Consider the following 18,247-nt stretch of genomic DNA (forward strand, 5'->3'; position numbering starts at 1 on the left):
TATAATCATTGAGATATACAAGGAAGAGTTTTACAAGACAATAAATAAAGCAGATTATAAAAAATTAGAAGAATAATCAGCATTGTTTTATAAGGCAACAAATAAAACGGATTGCAAAAAATTAAGAGAATAATCAGTATTGTTTTATAAGGCAACAATTAAAAACTCAGATTCAGATGATTTGAATTTTGAAAATGGCTCTAGATGATTTGAATTTTGAATTGATTTTGAATTGATACAGCTAATATCCTCCCTCAAACTATGGATGGTAGTAAGGCACAGTTTGTGTCGCAGATGTTCCAAATCAAGACGAGTCTGAGGCTTGGTGAATATATCAGCAATCTGTGATGAGGTAGGCACATGATAAGTAACCAATAGCCTAAGAGATACACGCTCACGAACATAATGATAGTCTAACTCAATATGCTTATTGCGAGCATTAAACACTGAATTGATTGTCATATGTAATGTGCTCAAATTGTCACAGAAAAGAACTGGGGCATTAGGTAATGAGATATGAAGATCACGAAGTATAAATGACAATAAAGTTAATTCAGCTATAGTTTGGTCCATTGCTCTGTATTTGGCCTTAGAGCTAGACCGACAAAAATAGTTGGTTGTTTTTAGCACACCAAAAAATAAGATTACTCCCAAGATAAGTGCAAAAATAAGTATTTGATCGTCGAGTTAAGGAGCAGCATGCCCAATTGGCATCTGAGAAAGTATATAAGTCTAGTGTACTAGATGCCTGAATATGAAGACCCAAGTTGATAGTGCCTTTAATATACCTCAAAATCCTTCTCACCATCATAACGTGACTATCAGTTGTAGCTTTGAGAGACATAATTAACACTGAATGAGATATCAGGTCTCATCAGAGTCAAATATTGCAAAGCACCAACTAATGAGCGATAGTGATGTAGCTCTTTGTATGGAGTATAGTTCTGATCTGACTTAAACTTCTGAGACATAGGAGTAGAAATTGGTTTAGGCCCTGTTTGGGAGAGCTGTGGGCAGTAGAGCTGTTGGAAGTAGAGCTGTCTGAAGTAGAGCTGTTATAAAAAACTGTTTGCTATTTGGTAACTACATTTGTAAAGTACCGTGGCACTTTAACATATGTTTGGTAAACAAACTGAGAAAGTACTTTTGTATAACAAAATTACCATAAAAGATATTGTATAGTATTATACAATAGAACATAATAAAACATAACATATATTAATACGTAAATATACGATATAGTATAATATTATTGTAATATAAAATATTATTATTATAATATAGCATAATAGTAATATAATTATTAGAGTAAATTAATTTTTGATAATATAATATAATATTAAATTATTTAACATAACATATTAATGTATTATGATATAATATAATATATATTATATTTATAGTATAATACAATAATAAAGATATAAAATATTATAATTATTAGTATAAATTAATTTTCCATAATATAACATAATATTAAATTATTTAAAATAACATATTAATGTATTTTGATGTAATGTAATATAATATAATATTTATAGTACAATACAATAATAAAGGTATAAAATATTATAATTATTAGTAAAAATTAATTTTCCATAATATAACATAATATTAAATTATTTAAAATAATATATTAATGTATTATGATATAACGTATTATGATATAGTATAATACAATAATAAAGATATAAAATATTATAAATATAAAAAAAAATATTAAATACATATATAAAATATCAATTTATTTATAAATTGATATTTTATATTAAATTTTAATACAGCTCCTGGTGCAACAACAAGTACCAGCTTAACTTGGGGGGGTGGTGAGTTAGTAGCAGTAGGCGGCAAAGTAGCTTTGTTACCTATTCCATTAGGAACCGCGGATTTTTTGGTCCATCACATTCATGCATTTACGATCCATGTGACTGTATTGATACTACTGAAGGGTGTTCTATTTGCTCGCAGTTCCCGTTTGATACCTGATAAAGCAAATCTTGGTTTTCGTTTCCCTTGTGATGGACCTGGAAGAGGGGGGACATGTCAAGTATCCGCCTGGGATCATGTCTTCTTAGGTCTATTTGTAATAGATCCATGGGGACCCTTACTGTCACTCTACAGAACCGTACATGAGATTTTCACCTCATATGGCTCCTCGTTCAATTCTTTCGAAGTAATTGGATCCTTTTCTTCGTTCGAGAATCTCCTCCCTTCTTCCACTCCGTCCCGAAGAGTAACTTAGATCCTTTTCTTCTTTGTTTCTATTACTTTTTATTTCTATTTTTTAATAATATTTGTACGACTTTTATTCATATTATCGTCATCTTTTCAGCAACTTTTTGATTTACTCACATGAGGTGGACCAGGTTAAAACGCCTTTGCGTTGGGGTTAAGCTTATAACTCTGTGAATTTTGTTTGAACCACTGATGAAAAAAAAAAGATGGTTTTCGTTTCCCTTGTGATGGACCTGGAAGAGGGGGGACATGTCAAGTATCCGCCTGGGTTCATGAATTTGTAATAGATCCATGGGGACCCTTACTGTCACTCTACAGAACCGTACATGAGATTTTCACCTCATATGGCTCCTCGTTCAATTCTTTCGAAGTAATTGGATCCTTTTCTTCGTTCGAGAATCTCCTCCCTTCTTCCACTCCGTCCCCTTAGATCTATTTACTTCGTTCGAGATGTACTTTTTGTCCTTCCAACAGTGAGTAACGGCTAGTTTTTGAATTCTAACCATTGGGGCTTGTCCAATGGAGGTAGGAAACTATTTAAAGGGGCACTATTTATCAGATAGAACATCCTTTCCAAAGAATATCAAAGAGTACACAAGAAAGAGAAAGTGCCCTAATCTTCTTCATCCAAGTGCTTCATTCAAGAATCAAAGAAAGGGGTTGAGCAGATTCAAAGAGTCATCAAGATCTCCATCCTTCCTTGAAGAGTGAAGCATCCTTGACAAAGAAGAGAGAAGTCACTACAAGCGATAAATACTTTCTAAACTCTTCTTTGTAGATTATATTGTTTTATTTGCTCATTTAGGAGTTTAAATCTTCTTCCTTTATTTGTTAAACTACTTGTAAAGGTTGGTTGGTTAGCCCGCAAAACCAACGGAATAGGTTGATTGGTGAACCCGTAAAACCAATTGTAAAGGTTGGTTGGTTAGCCCGCAAAACCAACGGAATAGGTTGATTGGTGAACCCGTAAAACCAATTGTAAAGGTTCGTTGGTGAGCCCGAAAAACCAACATAGGTTCGTTGGTGAGCCCATAAAACCAACATAGGTTTTTGGTGAACCCGAAAAACCAAAGTATAAAGGTTTTTGGATTGTGAGCCCGGAAAACAATCCAACTGTAATCCGCGGGATTATAGTGAATTCCCAAGGGGTCGCTTGGGGAGTGGATGTAGGTGCTAAGGAGAGCACCGAACCACTATACTTCTTGTTGTTTGCATTGTGATTTGTTTAAGTTCACTAACACATCATTTAACATAAGTAAGATAGTTAAAATTAAAAGAAACCAATTCACCCCCCCCCTCTTGGCTTGTCACCTTGGGCAACAAGTGGTATCAGAGCAAGGTGCTCCAATAGTACTCATTGATCTCACAATCAAGAGTTAAAGATCATGACAACCCAAGTGGGATGTTCTATGAGTGAGGGGCAATCTACAAATAGACCACCTCTATTTAATGGCACAAACTACACATATTGGAAAGCTAGGATGAGGATATTCATTCAAGCTTCAGATTATGAATTATGGTACATCATTATTAGAGGACCTCACACACCCACACTTAATATAGAGGGCACTATCATACCCAAACCAGAAATGGATTGGAATGAAAGTGATAGACGATTGGCACAGTTAAATGCTAAAGCTATAAATGTACTTTATTGCTCATTAGATGTAAGTGAATTCAATAGAATATCTACTTGCATCTCTGCTAAAGAAATTTGGGACAAACTTGAGATCACTCATGAAGGGACCAATCAAGTTAAGGAGTCAAAGATAAACATATTAGTACACAAGTATGAATTGTTTAAAATGGAATCTACTGAGTCTATAACTGATATGTTTACTCGTTTTACTGACATTATAAATGGGCTTAAGAGTTTAGGAAAGTCTTACACTAACTCTGAATTGGTGCAAAAAATTCTCAGGTCTCTACCAAGAATTTGGGAGGCCAAGGTAACCGCAATTCAAGAAGCTAAGGACCTCAACACACTACAATTAGAGGAGCTTCTAGGATCACTCATGACCCATGAGTTGACAATGAGGCAAAATTCAGAAGATGAGGTCAAGAGAAGAAAGCCCATTGCCCTAAAGACTACCACCCCTAAACAACAAACTGAATCGGAAGATTCAGATGATGATGAAGAATTTGATGAAGAAGGGATGGCTATGCTTGGAAGAAAATTCAGAAAATTTATGAGAGGTAAGAATAGATTCTATAAAAAGAAACCCTTCCTCAAAGGTAACTCAAGCAAAGAAAAGGGTAAGGACAAAGAAAAGGAAAAAGAAACTCCCATTTGCTATGAGTGTAACAAACCCGGGCATTATAAGATAGATTGCCCAGATTTAAAATGGATGGCAAGAAAACTGAAAAAGAAGAACTTCATGGCTGAATGGAGTGAAAGTGAGGAGTCAAGTTCGGAAGAGGAAGATCATCAAGAGACGGCCCAAATGTGTCATATGGCCAATGACGATGAGGTAGATTCTGAACTTGACTGTGATTTTACTGTTGATGAATTACATGATGCATTCTTAGAACTCATGGAAGAACATAAGAAACTAATCAATAAAAATAAAGTTCTAAAAGAAGAAAATTAATCTCTTGTCAAAGATAAGTTAAAACTATCTCATAACTATGAAACATTAAGTAGGAAACTTACAAACGAAACTAAGAATCTAATTGCTGAAAATATCAAGTTAAAAGAAGATGCTGAAAAATATAAATTCTTGGTAGATAAGTTTACACTTAGTTCTACCAAACTAAATATGATTCTTGACAGTCAAAAAGCTGTATATGATAAGGCTGGTTTAGGATATAAAACAAATAGAAAACAAAAATTCTTAAAGAACATTTTTGTAAAAGCTAAAAATATTACTTGTCATTGCTGCAATAAATTAGGACATAGAGCATATGAATGTAACTATAGAAAGTCCAGTCAAAACAAATTAAGTAATAATCAAAAGATTAAATTCAAGAAAGTTTGGGTTCCAAAAGGAACATCAAGTACTAACCCTAAAGGACCCAACATAGTTTGGGTACCTAAAGTTTCTTCTTGATCTTGATTGCAGGAGTGTCTTGCAGCTGATAAAGTGGAAAAACGATGGTATCTAGATAGCGGCTGTTCAAGACATATGACCGGTGACGTAGATTAATTTGTCACCTTGGAATCAAAGAAGGGTGGAGTAGTAACCTATGGAGACAATGGTAAAGGGCATATCATTGGAAAGGGTAAAATTTTCATTACTCCATCTATTGTTATAGAAAATGTCTTATTAGTTAAGGGTTTGAAACATAACCTTCTTAGCATAAGTCAATTTTGTAATAAAGGGTTTAAAGTCACATTTGAAGCATCTGTATGCATAATCACAAATCCTAAAGATAATAGCATTGTACTTGTAGGACAAAGGCAAAGAAATATTTACTTAGTAGATCTTTATGAGTTAGACAAGAAAAATGGATTATGCTTAATTACTAATGAAGAAAAGAAAAATGAAACTAGTTGGCTTTGGCATCGAAGACTAGGACATGCTAGTATGGAATTAATATCAAAACTAGTCAAGAAGGATTTAATAAAAGATGTGCCAAAATTGATCTTTGAAAAGGACAAAATCTGTGGACCATGTTCATTGGGAAAACAAACTAAATCATCTTTCAAATCAAAGAATATAGTATCAACAACTAGACCATTTGAACTCATACACATGGATTTATTTGGACCTACTAGAACTGCAAGTCTAGGAGGGAAGAAGTATGGACTAGTTACTGTTGATGATTTTTCAAGATATACATGGGTTTCATTTCTGGCCCATAAGAACGAAACATTTTCAGAATTCTTGAAACTGTATAATAATATCATAAATGAAAAGAAACTCACCTTAGTAGCAATTCGAAGTGATCATGATACTGAATTTGAAAATCAACACTTTGAAGAATTTTGTACTAAAAATGGTATTTCACATCAATTTTCAGCACCTAGAACGCCTCAACAAAATGGGGTTGTTGAAAGGAAAAATAGGACATTGGCAGAAATGGCACGCACGATGTTGTGTGAGTCAAATCTTCCAAAGTACTTTTGGGCTGAAGCTATAAGCACTGCTTGCCATATTCTAAATCGAGTTTTAATACGACCAATAACCAAGAAAACTCCTTATAAACTTTGGAAGAATAAGAAACCAACTGCTAAATATCTTAAATATTTGGATGTAGATGTTTCATCTTAAACAATGGCAAGGAGGATCTAAGTAAATTTGATGCCAAGTCAGATGAAGGTATCTTCTTAGGATACTGCACATCTAGCAGGGCATACAGAGTATTCAATAAAAGAACTCTAGTAGTGGAAGAGTCAGTCAATATTATATTTGATGAGTCTGATAGTGAGTCTGCTAGGAAAGAAAATATTGTTGATGATGATACAGGAATTATTGACTTTGAAAAGTTGAATATTAATGACGTGCCAATTCAAGATAAGGGAGATGATTGCGTGCCACCACAATCTCAAAACTTGCCAAAGGAATGGAGGTATGCATATGGACACCCTAAAGACTTAATCATTGGTGATCCATCTCAAGGGGTAAGAACTCGATCATCTCTTAGAAATTTAAATGATTATCTTGCTTTTGTTTCACAATTAGAACCTAAGACTTATGAAGAAGCTGAAAAAGATACTAATTGGATAAATGCCATGCAAGAAGAATTAAATCAATTTAAAAGAAGTAATGTATGGACATTAACTGAAAGACCAAAGCATAACTCAGTAATTGGAACAAAATGGATATTTAGAAATAAATTAGATGAAAATGGATTAGTTATAAGAAATAAAGCTAGACTTGTAGCTAAGGGATACAATCAAGAAAAAGAAATAGATTTTGATGAAACATTTACTCCTGTAGCTAGATTAGAGGCTATTAGATTACTTCTAGCATTTGCATGTTTCATGGATTTCAAATTGTATCAAATGGATGTGAAGAGTGCATTCTTAAATGGTTTTATTGAGGAGTAAGTATATGTAGAACAACCTCCTGGTTTTGAAAATCATGAATTGCCAAATCATGTGTTTAAATTACATAAGGCATTATATGGATTAAAGCAAGCACCTAGGGATTGGTATGATCGATTAAGCAAATTTCTGCTTAATAATGATTTTAGTAGAGGAAATGTAGATAAAACACTATTTCTCAAAAGAAAGGACAAAAATCTATTAGTAGTACAAATATATGTAGATGACATAATCTTTGGTGCCACAAATGATACTCTTTGCAAAGAATTTGCTGATTTAATGCATGGAGAATTCGAAATGAGTTTGATGGGAGAACTAAGTTTCTTTCTAGGATTACAAATCAAACAAACTAAAGAAGGCATTTCCATTCATCAAACTAAGTATACAAAGAAAATACTAAAGAAGTTTGGGAATGAAAATCATAAGGGAGTAGGCACTCCAATGAATCCTACTAGTAAGCTAGACAAAGATGAAAAAGGGAAGAGTATTGATATTAAGCTCTATAGAGGACTAATTGGATCCTTGCTTTACCTTACTACTAGTAGACCCGACATCGTATTTAGTGTAGGAATATGTGCTAGATACCAATCGGATCCTAAGGAGTCACATTTAAGTGCTGTTAAAAGAATCCTTAGATATTTAAGAGGAACTACCAATATAGGATTATGGTACTCAAGAGACTCTTGTCTAGATTTACTTGCATATTCAGATGCCGATTTTGCCGGATGCAAATTAGATAGGAAGAGCACAAGTGGCAGATGTCAATTCTTAGGAAATAACTTAGTATCATGGTTTAGCAAAAAGCAGAATTCAGTGGCACTGTCCACAGCTGCAGCTGAATATATAGCTGCTGGTAGTTGTTGTGCCCAAGTACTATGGCTTAAGCAACAACTAGAGGACTATGGAGTTAAGCTAGATAATATTCCTATTAAGTGTGATAATACTAGTGCCATCAATCTTACTAAAAATCCGGTTCAGCATTCTAAAGCCAAACACATAGAAATACGATATCATTTTATTAGGGATCATGTGCAAAATGGAAACATATGTATTGAGCATATATGCACTGAAAAACAATTAGCCGACATATTTACAAAACCCTTGAGTGAAGATAGATTCTGCACGCTAAGGAGGGAATTAGGCATATGTGATCCTTTTTATTGAAGAAATATAAAAGGGAGCAAGTAGTCTCATGATACATTCCTTCAATTTCAAAAAACCCATGAAACATGAGTCATACTTGTTATCTATAGATTCCTTACTCATGTATCATTGTTCCAGAAAGAATTTATAAGGATTGGAAGCAAGGAAAATTTTTAGAAGCAAAAAGAAAGAGAAAAGAAAAATTCTGCACTTGGGTCGACCCAACCCAGAATAGGGTCGACCCAACGTTGAGTCGACCCAAGAAAATTCTTGAGTCGACCCAACGTCGGGACCCCACTGTTAAAAGGGGGACCCGAGAGCATTGTTAGGGCACTGTTTGCCCTTGTCCTCTTCTGAATACTCTATTCTCCACTCTCCAAACTCCTCCAAACTCCTCCAAACAGTAGATTACCTTAAGATCTTGAAGTAATGGGATCCAAAAGAGCCGTAGCCAAGAGATCCGGAAGAGTCTCATGGATCCAACGTGAGGAAAGGCAACCTACGGAGCCATCTGTCTCCCCAACGTGAGGCATGTGCGGAGCCACCTCCTCCTCCTTTCCCCTCAGTTATACTTGCAAGATTTGCGGAGAGACCGGTTACAACGGGGAGAAGGATCCATTCCGAGTTCTTTGATCAAGAAGGGTTTAGGTTGAGGGAATGGATCCAAAGGCAAGGTTGGGAGTATCTTTGCTCCCTAGATGTGATGATCTATCCCGGATTAGTTCGGGAGTTCTATGCCTTCCTTAAAACTGGAATGGGAGGGCTTGTTTCGGAAGTTCGAGGAGTTAGGGTTCGAGTTTTCGAGGAAAGTTTGAGTGAGCTACTTCATCTACCCTGCGAAGGAGCCACTCCGGAAAAACCAGAAAACAAGATGAGAGCTCTGCAGTTGATTATGGAAAATGAGGGCTTTGACTTCTCAGAAAAGGTAATAGCAAGCTCTTTATCTGCTGAAATGAGATTATTGCTTAGTATCATAAATAGAATTTTATTTCCAAAGAGCGGGAGATTCGATCGCATCACAGAGCGAGATTTAGTAGTGATGGAGTATATTATTCAGGGTATTCCCCTGAATCTCCCGGCCATGATACTGAAGCAGATGAGGAAAGTGATCTACAACTCCAGAGTATCCCTACCTTATGGTATGATACTCACTTTGGTTTTTCGACAGCACGGCATATCTGTCGAGGGGGAGGTATCCAGGCATCTGCTTCATACTGACACATACACTGCACGGACACTTATACGTATGGGTTATGAGAAAGTGAACGGGCAGTGGATTCATACTGGAGCAGGGATTCAGGGTGAGGCACCAGAGGGTGAGGCAGAGGATGATGCACCAGATATTGGAGACTCTATCCCTAAGGATGAGGAGCATATGGATCATCCTACTGTTGTTAGATGTATGCCCTAGAAGCCAATTTGGCTGACACATTGTTGATTCTAGGGACATAATTTTGTACTTGACTGTTTATTATTGAATAAATAAAAGGCATCTTTTCATTCATATTATTTATGTGTCTATGAATCGTCCAAGGAATTAATAAGATGACGATACATATTCTCAAGAGTTGAGAATTTGAGCCATGTATCATTGGTGATTAATTTCTAAATGCTCCTGATCAATGGATCATCACGAGGACGGTGATCGATCCGATCAGTGCACAGATCACTTTCCTTCTGGATGGATGAGACTTGAGTCCACAGTGTAGGGACACTGAAGTGATAGTGCAGGTGTTTGTTAGAGAACAAGGGTACTGAGCGTGACCAAGACAAGAAGTCACTTGGATGTCTATCCACTCGTCAGTGACTTGCTTGATGTTGCAGTAGTGTGACTGGTCCTTTGACCTGCGGTGCTTCGGCTACTCACAGTGAGGTTATTGTAGTTTGACTGCACACATACATGGTCTCTAGCCATATGGGTCCATGCAGTGTAGATTGGCTGCAGTAAGTTCACTGTAGGAGTAGGGTATGCACCTATAAGGAATCTATCGACCTTGATAGAAGAGAAGTGATCCTATGTGATTTGTTAGACTGAGTTCTAAAACCTTGGCCAGGGCAGTAATATAAAGTGGAGAAAGAGTTTTCCACTATCGAACTCGAGTCGAATAAATCTTGACATATGACAGACGATGGGGTTTGACGAGTTGTCCATGACCTCCGTCCTGTAGGGATCCACGATAGTAGGACTGTATCACATGTTAACTGCACCTAGAGGTTCATCATTCCATTCTGCTGGGTAGCCACTACATGCTGCTAGGTGTCACTGGTGGATGGTGGGACTCATAGGGATTATCTTGATGATCGATAAACCCTAATGAGTTGAGTTGGAATCGTTCCAACCCATTGAAAGAAGTTTTCAATGATATTGAGATAGAGATCACAATATATCTCACTACCAGTCAGAATAGAACCTATGGGGTCACACACACTAGAAGTATTGACCGATCCGATGGTTGAAATCGTGATTAGGAATCACAAGTAATCAATTTGATTGATAAGAAGTTGAAGAAAGGAACAAAGGGAATTAATTAATTGGACTTGAAACAAGAGTCCTACTTCGGATAGGATTCCTAGAGTCCTAATTGGATTAGGACTGGGAATCCTAGTTGGAGTAGGACTGGGATTCCTACTTGGAATAGGATTCCTACAATCCTAATGAGATTAGGAATTTTGAATTAAAATTGGATTCCTACATGGAGTAGGATTCCTAGAAATCCTAATTGGATTAGGACTTCGGATTCAAATAGAGTCCTAATTGGATTAAGACTAAAATTAAATACATCCTAATTGGATTAGGATTCCTTAAGTCTAAATTAATTATTAATCTAATGAATCAACATGACTCCTAATTGGATTAGGATTGAAGAGTTCAATTGAGTAATGGTTCATTCAAGTCCTAATTGGATTAGGACTAGCATAGATTGAACCCAAAATTGGCTAATCCTAATTAGATTAGGATTAAACCATGAGAGAGGCACCTAATCCTCTTTGGAAGAGGATTAGGCTAACCAAGTAAGAGGGGCATCAGCCCCTCTCCAATTGGTTAGGGCGACAAGAAGAGAGAAGGGGCCGTCGCTCCAAAGAAAGAAGGTTGTCAAGGGCTCCTAACTTGTAGGAGCCCTTGATGCTTATAAAAAGGGACCTAGGGCCGGCGCCCTAAGTGTGCTCTCTTCCCCCTCTTGCTGCCGCCACCAGCCCCTCTCCTCTCTTAGTTCAGCCGCAAGCAAGGGAAAAGGATCTCCAAGTGTTGGCGGCCTCCTCCCCTTCCCTTCCTTCATCCAACGCAAGGAACAAAAGAAGGCTGCGTGGGGTTCTTTCTTCTTCCTCATCTTCATCCTTCTTCTTCCTCCTCTCAAGCACAATCAAGGGTTGATTGAAAGAGAGGAGATCAGCCATCAAAAGAAGTCTTTGCAAGGGAGCTAGCACCCCGGGAAGACAAGAAAGATTTGATCGGTCCTCTACTTCGTGTGGATACCCGTAGAGGCCGGACGTTTGAACGGCTTCAAGCGAACCCTCTTCCAAAAACCACGAATTCAGATTTGCGGTGATCATCTACCCGCGCAAGGTGAAGATTTGATCTTCCTAATAGTTTTAAAAGTTTTTAATTCTTGCCTAATTACGAAAGGTCTCGAAACAACGTTCATGCGATGAACGTCGAACCCGTGCATGCCGATTCCGCTGCCATCTGATTTTTATTTTGAAATATCAGCGGCATGGGCGGGTTCCCAACAACTGTACCTTTCGAGGCTGGACCATCGTCATCTGCTCCTCCGAGAGATACAGATGAGTTCTGGAGTAGGCTGACTGAGATTATGACAGCTCAGGCCAGGACCATCACTGACGGGCTGACGAGCAGATTGGATATTATGTCAGCTCAGGCGAGGACTGTCACTGATGGGCTGACGAGCCGACTGGACATCATGACTGCGGAGATCAGTGATCTGAGGCAGCAGGTAGGAGCACTCCGGAGAGAGAGAGAGACCCATGGACCTTCTGTGCCACAGGCTGCTGAGTCAGAGATATCGGCACAGAGTCATCCAGCTCGTCGTGCTCCACGCCAGACACAGTCTCACCAGGCTCGACCTCCCCTCGCCACGTACACTAGGAGGATGAGGACTAGATCCCAGCCATTAGATACTTCCTAGGCAGATATTAGCATTTCTGGTTAGAGCCTAGGCTAGATATCTAGTTCTCATATGTATTTTACTTTTATCATGTATCTTTAAATTTTGATTAAGGAACATTGTATTTGTTTTTGTTTTTGGGCATGAATGTACTAAAATGTTCCTATTTTGATCAATGAAGTTTGAATGTTTGTTATTTATTGTGTCTTTTCCCATGCATCTATTTGATGATAACAAAAAGGGGGAGAAGTAAAGAAAGAGTAATGTAATAGGGGGAGAAGTAAAGACAGAGTGATAAGAGAAGTAAAGAAAGAAGGAGAAATAACGAAATAACTTGTAAAACAACTTGAAAATCATATAGGAAAGCATATGCATCCAAGGGGGAGCAATTTGCAACAATGAAAATGATCAAGTCAAAAATTTCTATCAAATTTCAGAATTTGGCACGCACCTTTCACACCTCGATACATAACCTGAAACTCATGTTTTATCTCAAATTTTTGGAGTTTCATCTTTAATGAATTATAAATGAAAGGGGGAGCAATTCAAAAAGTCAAATTGGCAACACTTGAATGATATAGGGGGAGACTTCACTCTTATATATGAAAAGCTGAAATTCAGCAAGTTAAGCCCTTTCAAAAACTGATTTTAAAATAAGTATCAAAAGGTTCATACTCTTTATTTTGTAATCATCAAAAAGGGGGAGATTGAGGATGATAGTGTTATTTTGATGATTAACAAGCAATTATCTAGAGTATGTTATAAGTTAAATCGATACTTCATTTATAAGTCTATTACTCTCTGTATATTTGGATAAATTGATATAGATACATTTCATTGTTTATTTGAATGAATCTAACCTTGAGATGCAGCAAAGTATGGATTGAGTCGACCCAAAGGATGATTGGGTCAACCCCGGCACATCAAGAAAGCATTTGGCACACTTCTGCAAAAATGGCACAAATGAACAGTGAGTTGGGTCGACCCAAGAAAAGCATGAGTCGACCCAAACATCAAGATCCTCAAACAGAAGACAGAAAATGGTTCTCTGGATTTACTGAGAGGGTCGACCCAAGATATAGTTGAGTCGACCCAAACCCTGAGAGGGTCGACCCAAAGGCAAAACAGAACAGAAGACAGAAAAGGTTCTCTGGAAACCCTGTTAGGGTCGACCCAAGAAGAAGTTGAGTCGACCCAACTGAACCTTGAGTTGACCCAAAGAAAAGTTGGGTCGACCCAAGTGAAGGAAGGCTGAATTTCAAAGTTTCTGTGGATTCTGAGAGGGTCGACCCAAGGAATGTTTGAGTCGACCCAAGTGAAAGTTGGGTCGACCCAAGGACAGGTTGAGCCGACCCAAACACGGGCAGAAGCATAACGGCTAGTTCTGCAGATGTACTTTTTGTCCTTCCAACAGTGAGTAACGGCTAGTTTTTGAATTCTAACCATTGGGGCTTGTCCAATGGAGGTAGGAAACTATTTAAAGGGGCACTATTCATCAGATAGAACATCCTTTCCAAAGAATATCAAAGAGTACACAAGAAAGAGAAAGTGCCCTAATCTTCTTCATCCAAGTGCTTCATTCAAGAATCAAAAAAAGGGGTTGAGCAGATTTAAAGAGTCATCAAGAGCTCCATCCTCCCTTGAAGAGTGAAGCATCCTTGACAAAGAAGAGAGAAGTCACTACAAGCGATAAATACTTTCTAAACTCTTCTTTGTAGATTATATTGTTTTATTTGCTCATTTAGGAGTTTAAATCTTCTTCCTTTATTTGTTAAACTACTTGTAAAGGTTGGTTGGTTAGCCCGCAAAACCAACGGAATAGGTTGATTGGTGAACCCGTAAAACCAATTGTAAAGGTTGGTTGGTTAGCCCGCAAAACCAACGGAATAGGTTGTGTTACTGGTGGTCCAAACCGAGAACGATTGGCACAGCGGTGTGAACGGGATTCCGTCTGAGTTGCCTTGGTTGGTGTTGATTGTGCTCCACCTTCCACCGGAAAACCTGCAAGCAAGCCTCGCACCACCACTGGGGTAGTGGGGGCCCTCCGACGATCAAGTCAGAGGAGATTGGAGGAGAAGGAGAGATAATAGTAGCAAGTAGGAGAATGCTCTGGAAGTTCTTGCTTACCTCCCCCCTTCTCCCCCCAGCCGCATATATACCAGGCTGGGGGGTCCTTCTGGGGGGTTGGTCATCGTGTGGCACGATGGAGTTGCCACTGACATGGCCGTTACTGGGCGTCGTGGGGTAGCGCTGGGTACGGCCATGACAGGGCGTAGTGGAGCTCCGCTTTGTACGGCTGTTACAGGAGATCGTGGAGCAGCGCCGGATACGACCGTTGTAGGGAGTAGTGGAGCAGAAGGTCGCGGCGTGCTTCAGGGGAACAGCCTGTCGTTGTCGAGAGATTGCCGACTCGGGGTCGGATTGCTGGATCAAGGGGCAGCCGACTCGGGGTCGGGCTGCGAAGCCGAAGATATCCGACTCGGGGTCGGACTGCTGGATCAAGGGGCAGCCGACTCGGGGTCGGGCTGCGAAGCCGAAGATATCCGACTCGGGGTCGGACTGCTGGATCAAGGGGCAGCTGTAGTCTTCTAGAGCGCGCGTGCCGGTCACGTGGGGCATGGTGGCTGAGTTCCCCCGTAACAGTAGCCCCCCACTTCCGAGCCTGGAGCCAGAAGGGGAACGGGTGAAGGAAGTGATGCTTCGAGATTGTCGCCATCCCTCGGAGAGGCGCGCGCGCTTCGAGCTCCCCGCCTTTTTTATGGCGTATGGCGGTTGTTGCTGACCTGGCAGTCTGAGGATTTCGGCGGACATCCTTCCTTAATGGCGTCGATTCGCCTTTGGGGCGCGAGCGACCCTTCGGCAGCCAGGCGTCCTCTGGCGTCACCGAGGCATCACCCACCTTTCCGCCTATTTAACCGGGGGTCCTCCTCCGTCCGCCTTTCTCTTTACAGACATCTTCGAGTTTCTCCTTTGCGCTGTCGTCATCGCCGTCGGACTGTTCGCTTGCTCCTCCTTTGACGCTCTCAGAGCCGTTCTTCCTTCTCTTCCGGTGAGTTGCTCCATTCTTTAATTTAGGGCTCTCCATACTCTCCTTTTGTATTAGTGTACTCCAGTCGTTCCGGTCTTTTCCCCCTTCTCGACCCTGTCCTGACCGTAGATTCACTGGCCATTAGGGATGGGCGAAGTGAGAGCAGACCGCATTAAGTCGGAGTTGGCCGCCGAAGACCTAGATAGGTTCGTGGCTCGATACCACCTTCCCGAGGCCTGCAATGTTACGCTCCCGGGGCCTGAGGAGAGGATGTCCCACCCTCCTCCAGGGAAGGTTGCCATCAATGAGGGCATTCTTCAGGCCGGGTTCCGCTTTCCCCCCTCGGACTTAGTCGTTCAGGTGCTTCGGGGTTTAAGAGTGGCGCCGACGCAGCTGGTGCCGAACTCATGGCGCGCCCTGACAGCCTTTCAGGTTCTCTGCCGCATGCACGAGGTTCCCGCCACCCTGAATGTCTTTTGGGAATGCTATGGCCTGAGTGGCCACCCCCAGGATAAAGGGTGGTGGTGCTTTGCGGCGCGGCGAGGGTGCGGCCTCGTCAAGAAGGCTCCCACCTCCATTCACGGCTGGAAGGGGCGCTTCTTTTTCGTTGACGCAGATCCCTCTTGGGGAATCAGGGCAACCTGGGAGACGCCGATGAAGTCCCCGATTGGCCTATCGAGGTTGTCGAGGGAGGAATCCGACGGCGTCGCCGTCTTGAAGGAGTTGGTTGCCGAGGGTCGGCTCCCCCCGGTGTCTCGCCTTATTTCCGAGGATACCTTGGTGAACGTCGGTCTGAGCTCGGTCCCCACTGACCGTGAGCCCGCCACCATTTCTTTTTTAGCTCTTTTCTCCTCTTTCGTTTCGTTCTTTCCTTCAGTTTCTCAACCTCCGACCACCTCGTCCTTTTTGCAGAGATCGACGACGTCATGCGGTCGGACAAGGCAACGGCTGTTGGTAGGACGTCCCTACTGGAAGCAGTCCGGAGGAAGAAACGAGCTCCTCCGAGCGGGGCTCCACCGGCGAAGAAGTCCCGCCGGCAGGCGACTCCGACGCCGACAGACGGGTCCGGACCCACCGATCAGGGGGACGCCGCGGGCGCGGACCGGGAGTTGACGCTGTATCAGCCCTCCGATGCCGAGACTACCGTTTCTCCGGAGGCATCACCCGGGCGCGCCCAAGATGGACGGGTCGGACGTGATCGGTCCCCAGCCCAGCCTTCGACTCGGTCGGCTCCGGATGATACGAGGAGGGACGCGCCGAGGCCCCGGCCGAGCGGGACCCTGTCAATTCCAGGGGCGGTCCCCGCCCCGAGCGTGGTCAGCATGACTCTTCCCCAAGCGATGGGTAAGGGTAAGGCTGCGGAACCACCGTCCGACTCCGGGGAGAAGTCGGGGTCGGCCTTCACTTTCGCCGGCGCCCGAAACCTCATCGAGACGGTACTGCTGGAGAAGGACCGCAGGCAGGTCCGGGAGATGAGGGTCCCTGACGTTGGGGCTGCCAGCTGCGTCTGTCTCATGTCGGTGAGTGTTCTTTCGGTCGCTTTCATCATTTATAGGCTCTGTTGATCCCCGCCTGACGCCCTCGTTTTTCCTATCTCTTAGCTCGCTCAGTACATGATCCGCCTGGAGGAGTGCTACGAGGAACAGGCGAGGCTTCTGGCGAGGGCCGAGAGCCAACTGAAGGCAATAGAGGAGGGAGGTCAGGCTGCGGCGGGGAGGACGACCAGGGACCTCGAGACGAGGCTCCAGGTGGCCGAAGAGCGGGCACTCGGCTTCGCCACCCTCGAGAAGCAACTGTTGGAGGCTCGGGAGCAACTCAAGGTTGCCTCAGGTCTCGAGGGCGAGATCAAGAAGGCGGAGGAGCGGGCCGAGAAGCAGTCCCGGAAGGCTGCCGACTACCGGAAGAGGTGGGAGAAGGCCCAGCGGTCAGCCGACAACGCCCGCAACCGGACCCGGTCTCTTGAAGCCAAGCTGGGCGAATTGGAGTCGGCCTTGGAGAAGTCCCGCGCGAGCGACCAGGAGCTTCATTCGCGCCTGGAGGAGGCTGAGGCTGCTCGCATCGCTGCCGAGGCGAAGCACAAGGAGGCCCAGGCTGATCTGCTGAGGGTCTCCTCCGAGGCGGATGACCGGATTGTGGCGAAGGTCTTGGAGGCAAAAGCTCAGATTATGGAGCAAGCAGAGGCGGCGCTGGCCGAGAAGAGTGCGGAGATCGGGCGTCAGGCGGTACAGGCTTATCGTCAGTCCGCCGAGTTCACCCGTGACATGTCGGGGGCGGTACAGGCCTATCGTCAGTCTGACGAGTTCGTCCGTGACATGTCGGACGCGGGGTCCGACTCCTTTGTCTTAGGCTTCGAGGAAGGCCTGGCAAGGGTGTCGGCTAAGTACCCCGAAATTGACCTGAGTGGGATCTCCCTTCTCGACTCCCCTCCGGCGCCATTGCCTGCTGATTCTCCAACCGTCTCTCTACCCCTTGCAGACGTGCCGGGCGTTCCCGACCCGGGGGTTCCTCCAAGCTGACCCTCTGTACTTTTCTTTGTGTGTTGGCGTTTTGCCAAGTTGTATGAGTCTCGGCTCTGAAACAATGAAAGTTAATGCAAATAGAGTTTCTTCATTTCACTTTCGTCCTTCTTTTTAACTCTTGGTAGCGTCTCGCTGACTCCCGACTCTTGAAATTTTTCTGGCGCTAGGCCGGGTATCTGAGGGTTAGGCCTCAGAAAATTCTTCCGGC

This window comes from Phoenix dactylifera, chromosome 4 (genome assembly GCF_009389715.1).
Source record: "Phoenix dactylifera cultivar Barhee BC4 chromosome 4, palm_55x_up_171113_PBpolish2nd_filt_p, whole genome shotgun sequence".
Classification (NCBI taxonomy): domain Eukaryota; kingdom Viridiplantae; phylum Streptophyta; class Magnoliopsida; order Arecales; family Arecaceae; genus Phoenix; species Phoenix dactylifera.